Raw genomic sequence first — 7,810 nt, forward strand, 5'->3', positions numbered from 1 at the left:
AATTCATTGTGATCAGATAGAATGCATGGATTATATCTGTTTTCTTATATTTGCTGAGGTTTGCTTTGTGCCCTAAGATATGATCAATTTTGGAGAAAGTTCCATGTGCTGCTGAGAAGAATGTATATTATGCAGATGATGGATGAAATATTCTGTAGATATCAGCTAGATCCATTTGATCCATGGTGTGATTTAGTTCTGGAATTTCTTTATTGATTTTTTGTTTGAATGACCTATCTATTGGTGATAGGGCGTATTAAAGTCTCTCACTACCACTGTGTTTAAATCTACATGTGCTTTTAAGTCCTTTACAGTATGATTGATGAAATTTGTTGCACTGACATTGGGTGCATATAGTTTGACAATTTTTATTTCCACTTGGTGTACTACTCCTTTTATTAGTATGGAGTGTCCTTCTTTATCTCATTTGATTAATGTAGGTTTGAAGTCTACTTTGTCTGAGATAAATATTGTCATTCTTGCCTGTTCTTAGGTGTCATTGGCTTAGTAAATCTTCTTCTAGCCTTTCACCCGAAACCAGTATTTGTTTCTGTCAGTGAGATGGGTCTCTCCTCATTTTCCTTTTTAATCCAATTTACTGGGGGAGTTGAGTTCTTTGATATTCAGTGTTAATATTGATAGGTATGTGATGATTCTTGTCATTTAGTTGTTTTTGTTGTATAAGGGTTTGATTGTGTGCAGCTGAATCAATGTTACTCTCCGATTCCTTGTCTTTTCTTCTCCTGTGGTTTGATACTTCCTGTCCTCTTGTGGTTTGGTTTCCTTTCATTTTCTGTGTGCAGAATTCCTTAGAGAATCTTTTGTAGGAGTGGTTTGGTGGTGATTTATTGCTTTAGTTTTTGCTTATCATGGAAGACTTTTGTTGCTCCATTAATTTTGAATGATAGTTTTGCTGGATAGAGTATCCTCAGGTTGAAGTTGTTTTCACTCAAGGCCCAGAATATCTCACTGCATGCCCTTCTTACTTTTAAGGTTTCCATTGAGTAATCTGCTGTGATTTTGATGTGTTTAACATTGTATGTTATTTGTTTTTTCTCTCTTACAGCCTTCAATATTCTTTCTCTATTCTCTGTGCTTGTTGTTTTAGTGATAATATGTTGTGTGGAAGATCTATTTTGGTCAAGTTTGTTTGTTTTCTCTAGATTTGGGAAATTTTTTCCTATTATTTTATTGAATATATTATGAATCTCTTTTGCTTGGACCTCTTCTCCTTCTTCAATGCCCATGATTCTTAGATTTGGTCATTTGATGAAGTCAGTCAGTTCTTGTGTATACCTTTCTCCAGGTCTTGAATTTTTTGACTAACAGTGCTTAAGTTTTTCCTTTAATTTCCATTTTAGCTTCACGTTCTGAGATTCTGTCTTCTGCTTTTTCTAGGCTGCTGGACCTGCTGTCCACTGTGTTTTGTGTTTCTGTTTCATTCTTTTTCTGAGGTTTTCAATATCATGGGTCACTTCTTCTTTAATATTGTCTATTTTCATATTTAAGTCATTTATCTCTCTATTTATAGTGTTTTTTTTCACTTTGGTGTTTACTTAGGGCTCCTACGAGTTCATTAATTTGTTTCTGTGTCTTCTTGTAGACTTTATTTTTGGTATTTTGAAATTTCTTGAGTGCCTATTGTAAGTTTTGGTTAACCATGTCTAGTGTCATGTCCATGAAATTCTCAGTGATTACTTGCAATATTTCTTCTTTATGAATGTCAACATAATTGGGTTCCTTGGTGTCATTTATCTTTGTTTTGTTGGAATCTGGAACTGGGTATCCATTTTCTTCATTTTCCTCTGCATCCTGTATTAAATTATTTTTGGTGGGAGAATGGTTTCCATCCCTTTTTCTTCTTTCCATCACTCCACTTGGTACTGTGCAACTCTGTTCTTGATAGGCTAGTTGGTAGTTTCAGTCACCTGTTTTCTTTCCCTTGATTTAATTTTTTTTGTGGCTGTTTTGTGTTTTTAGCTAACTTTGTGTGCTATTTCTGTCTCTGGTCTGGGTGTAATTTAGTATTAACTAATTCACAGGTTTGATACCTGACCAGTAGTCTATGTGTTATATAGAAGATTCCTTGTTGGTCCCACTGCTATATGCATTGCTATATGCATAGCTATAGAAATTTGGGGAGTTGAATAGGTAGCACTAAAGGGGGAGATGAGAAGTGGAGTGGGTGAGTGGGGAAAACAATGTGGGATTGCTGTTTTTGTAATCCTTGTGTGTGTTTGGGTGTATTTCTGTTGTAGAAGAGGGTGTTTGTGTTTGGAATTGCAGGGTTTTGGGGTTGTGTAAAGTATGTTTAGTAGGTTGGTGAGTAGATGATGAGTGTGAAGGAAGGACAGGCAGTTTGTTGACAGGTTGGGGGAGAATGTTAGGGTAAAGTGAGAACTGGGGGAAGATAGTGGATAAGAAGGGGAAGAATGACTTGTTGAAGAGGGAAGCAATGAGATTTAGCTCAGGAGAAGGAGGGAGACTGGAGGGGGTAAGAGTAGGGATGAGAGGATGATGATGGTCAAGTTGATAGTATGGAAAGAGAAAAAAAGAAAAAATGATAATAGAAATAAAAATAAAAGTAGAAAACCCACAGTAACAAAACTAACAAGAATAACAAACAAACAAACTCACCAAAGAAATCAATCAGACAAGCAAAAAGCAAAACAAACAAAACAAAAACAAATCTCCAGATTCAGGAACAATAGACTTTCAGACTGAGTTTAAATTCTATAGTTGCTCCTCCAACATCTAATCCTGGTGATGGCATATAAGCAGCTCTGTGGTGGTCTCGACAGGTGATTGGCTTGTGAGTAGTGTTATGTTCCTCTGTCTTTCAACTGCAGCTGCTTGGTTGGCTTCTCCCCCATTGAGGTGTGGGAGTTTAAGTTTGCATGCTGTCTTCAGGTTCAGGAGATAAGCTCTGAAGTCCACTAGTTGTCCTGCTTTGGAGGTGGCTTTTTGCTCCGCTTTTTTACTGGGGGCTTGTTTCTTTGCCCTGCCCCTCTTTCTCTGGGGCAGTATCAGTGTTCTGTCAGCTCCCCCTGGTGTTATGATTGTTCACTGTTTGGTTTTCAATTTTCCAGGGTTGTCTCACTTTGGGTATGACTCACTGGCTCAGGAGATGAGCTTTTTGATCCACTACCCGCCTTGCTTCAGGGAGTGGCTTATTACCTGCTAGAGGTTCAGAGTGTCAGAGTTCTTATTTTCATTGGTGCTTTCTTTCTGCCAAGTGTGGTTCCCATGCCTCAGGAAGGTTTTCAAGTGATGGAGTTCATGCTTTCTGCTTCTGAACCCTGGTCACTATCTTGGGAAAAAATCAAAAATTATTTTTAGTTTTAAAATTTGACATGTGAGCTCTGGTTCTAATATGTTGAACTGTGGACTGATGGCCTTTCCTGTTTCTTTTTCATTAATCATATAATAGAATAAATATCCTTCTTTTTGCAACCAGTTTCTTGTCCTGAATAATAAGATCTCAAAATCTGGGGGAAGATCTAGGTCTGGGACCTCAACTGCAGTTCTTGGTATAAAAATTACATCTGCCGTCAGCATCCTCATGTCTAAAACCTAATACTCAAGTTTAAAACTCCAGACTGAAGCATTAATCAGAAGAAGGAATTGAAGTCTGAGCAGTGTTAGGAAGCAGGACAGTATGTCATGCAATGTTGATAATACAGTTTGTACATCAAATTGTCCCTTGCTCAGGTAGGGGTAATTTCTAATTTGAAGACACATCATGGTGTATTTTTCTATAATACCAAAAGTTGGAAAGATGAGTTTGAGGCCATTCTGGGATACACAGTAAGCTCTGGCCAATCTGGACCAGATAGCACATAGAATGATCCTGTCTCAAGAAAAAAAAAAGACAAATTCGTAATTTACCATAGTTTTTAACAGCACAGGTTAAACACAGTGTCTCCTTGTGTCTGTATAGACACTGAGTATGTTGCCCTGTGATAATACTGAACAGCACTTGAAGTGGGCAGTTATGGTCTCAATATCTCAGGAAAGCACTGAATACACTCAGAAAATTTTAGATGAGTAAGAAGGTAAGGGTATTACATATTTTGGAAAAATTTTCATTTAATAGGCTTTAGTACAGTCTTTTCTCTTTCTTTTTTCTCCCCACAGTGCTGAGGTTAGAACCCAGGGCCATATGCATGCTCTGCAAGAACTTTACCACTGAAGTACATCACCTGCCCTTGCTTCTTTGAGATAGAATATCCCTATGTAGCTCAGCCTGGCGTCCAACTCGTGATCCTTCTGCCTCTGCTTCTAAATGCTGGGATTGTCGTCCTGTACCACTATGCTTGCATTTTAAATACAGTTTTGCCATTAAAACTATGCTTATATATCCTAGGGTGTTGAGTTACCTGCTAATACTGGATGTAATATGTAATGCTGTAACTTCATTCTTAATAAAACAAGAACTAGACCAATGGCATGTGCTGTCCAATGTTCTCTGTGTGACTGTGTGCCTGGAATGGGCTCCTTGAAGGACAGACTAGTGGAAGTGGACTTACTCTGTGTTCTGATGGAGGACCATCTGGTAATGGTGGTGATGCAGAAGAGCCAAAGTCCTCTGGTTCAGCAGGTGATTGAATGTGGAAATGTCCCATGGCAATTCCTGAGAACTCTCCCACAACTGTTGTGTGTTCTGTCCCACTTTTGCCTCTAACAACTGCACTTATAGCAGCTTTTGAGGTCTGTCATCAGGTTATTGCATATTAAGAGCTCAACACCAGAAGTGACTTGGAGATCACATCCCCCCAAGGTGGCCATTGGTCCCTGATGACAGTGAAGAAGTGGGAAAGCCCTTACCTGAGAAGGATGAGGTTTTAGAGATGGTCCCGAGCTCTCAGCACCATCAGGCTGAGACTGAGTCTCTGCCTGACATTTCCAATTATTGTGCTTCTCCTTTTCTATCCTGCCTTCTCACCATGTCATCACAGTATTCAGCACTAGTCAAATGCCTGCAGACCAATATTCACTTTCACAACTTCAGCTGAGGTACTTGAGCTCACAATGAGGGGAAGCTGAGGATTGATGGACAGAATTAGATCCACTTTTGTACCCAAAAATCACAGATGTATTCCCTGCTTCATTATAATGAATTCAAAGTCCCTTAAGACTAGACTTAAGCACAATATTTTTTATCTGCTCTAGAACAGAAAGAGTAGATTGGAGGAGGTAACTAGTGGAGTGCAGTGGCCTAGACTTACTGTGTCATTTGTGGCAGAAATGGCTCCCCTTACATAAGTGTGGAATCCCAGCCTCCTTTGTAACTATCCTACAGTCACAAGACATGTAGGCTTTGCCAATCGGGTACCTGCCTTTCAGTTACAGGAAACCTGTAATGTGGAGTGCAAGGTCTGCTTGGAATCCATTTTTTTGATGGTAGTAGACAGGGCAGCTTCCATAAGGGGTCTGGAAGTCTGTAGCTCAGTTTCTTTCTAAGAGAAGCACCTAATATTCAGTGTTGGAGAAGCTGGACTCATGGCTGAGCAATCACAGGTACAGGAACTTCTAGTAATACAATTTATCTGAACTATGCTTGTTCACTTATCTTGACTGATGCTTTCAGTTCATAAGAAATGCCAAGAATCTGGTCATGCCTTATTATTTGAGTCTTTACTTACATCCTGTGGGGTGGTGTAGAATCATGCTAATAGACAACTCAGCAACTGGACAAGTGTTACACACAAGTATCTGGTTGTCCCTCTGCCAGGAGCTGTTTCTGTAGTATAGGAAGGAACTCCTGCCCTTCAGGTCCCTATGGGATTTTCTTACCAGTGTCCAGTGATACCCATCTTCCCCTTCAATCACACTCCCAACAGAGCACTTATAATTCTTTGATGTTATCATTGATTCTGCCACTGCTTTTCTGCTCCACCCCACACCCTGAAGCTGGTCTGTGTAGTACATAGCCTTATGGTATGTGGCTTTGGAGTGCTGAAAATAGGGCCAATGAACATCTTCCTGAAATCTTACAAATGAGCACAGGATTCCTAACTTAGTAAATACATACAAAAGAGCATAAACTATTCAGTTGAGAATTATTTCTATATGTTCAAATGACATTTGATATATTAGATCAAATAAGACATATTAAAATTCTTTCACATCTTCCTTTTTAATTTTTGATTGTGTCTACTGAAAGATTTAAAAGTATACATAAGCAGTAGCTGCAATGTCAAGTCCAGAGCTCAGTCACTGTGCTCCATCTCCAAGTCCTAGGTGGTCTGGCCTAGGCACAAGCCCATGAAAGATTTCTTTAATGAATGATGATTCTTGGAAAATTAACATTTTTGTTCTTTTCTAAAATAAATGTTAAATGTCTTCTGTTTGCCAAAGAACATCTTCAGAAAAAGGCAAGGACTGGTTCTCTCCACAAGTTATTCTGCAATTACACTTGCCAAGATGATTCTTGGACCTTGAACCAGACTTAACAGGTGTCTGTGACTTCCAAGAAACACAGAAAATCAAATTTCTCTTTTCCCCTTTTCTACAGACATAGAGGTCAAGGTCACAGGCTTTTCATAGCAGAGACCAGGGTGATCCAAGTTTGGAAAGGTGTGACCTTGGGGAGAGACTGAGCTGGGGGAGTAGGAAGTGAGAAAGATACACTAGAAAGAGAAAGGGTTAGGCCAAATCAGCAGGCTAGGAGGATCTGAAAGGACTGGTAAGGGAATGGGGGTTTACTCAGGGAAATAGTATACTGGAGTAGTGCGGGGAGACTACCAGGCTTTTAATTACCAGCAGGATAAATGCAGGATTGTACTGGCTGTGCTGGATTAGGTCTCTGATCTGGTGAAGCTCTAGCTCTACCTCCAGTCCTGCCTCCCAGCTCAATGTAGTCTGGATCCTGTGACTCCTGCTGGTCACCTTGGCCACACTCCAGGCCATGAGTCCTGTGGATAGCTCAGACTCTATGATGGGCAGTATTTAGGAGGCCAACGACAATGGCGAGGAGGTCCATCAGGTGGTGGACTTCTTCCTCAAATTTTACAATGATGAGAATGACTATCTGTATGCCAAGCAGTGTGAGTGATGCATGCCAAGAGGAAGTTGTGAGCACACCCTAGAGGCCTGATGTGGGTAGTTTTTTCCTATGGCATTTCTCAGCCCTTATCCCACCCTCACTCCTCTCCCTAGGCTTGAAGAATGTGATCTGATGTGGATTGGAGGGGTGCAGGATGTGAACGAAACTATGCTTCTCACACAAGGCAGGTCCTTGTCACTCTGCCATCCTTGGAAATCCTGGTCTAAGGCTGTCCCCACTGGATTTTTCTGGAATCAGGGCAGGCTCTGCTGGGGGCATCTGGCTCTGGAGTCTGTTTCCAATCAGCAGACAAGAGGCACAAGGCACCAGGTCAAGATCGGTCTTAAGTTTTGTGTGTCAATGCAACCTATTAACTAAGTGTGCAGCATAGGAGAAAGAGACTTCCCAGTGCTGCCTTCACTAAGTGATCTTTCAGCACTATTTCCCTTTATGTTTTTATTCTTATGCAAGTTCAAGGTTGCAGAGCAGCTGCAGCACTAGTGTATAGCAGCTCTGTAGCTCCTTCATCTGATCCCTCCAGGGATCATTTCTGGCTATAATTACTTATTCTCCCTCTCACCACAAACATGTGAATCTGGGTCTGTATGTTCATGTACATTCAGTTCTCTGAACTTTTGAGAGTAACACTTTGGTGACCATTTCTTGCAAATAAGTGCATTCCTTCTATACACCCAAGATTCCAGTTGAAATTCAGGAATAGACATGACCACTCATAATTACCTCACCACACTCTCACTGAAT

This window comes from Castor canadensis, chromosome 5 (assembly GCF_047511655.1).
Source record: "Castor canadensis chromosome 5, mCasCan1.hap1v2, whole genome shotgun sequence".
In the NCBI taxonomy this organism is placed as follows: Eukaryota; Metazoa; Chordata; class Mammalia; order Rodentia; family Castoridae; genus Castor; species Castor canadensis.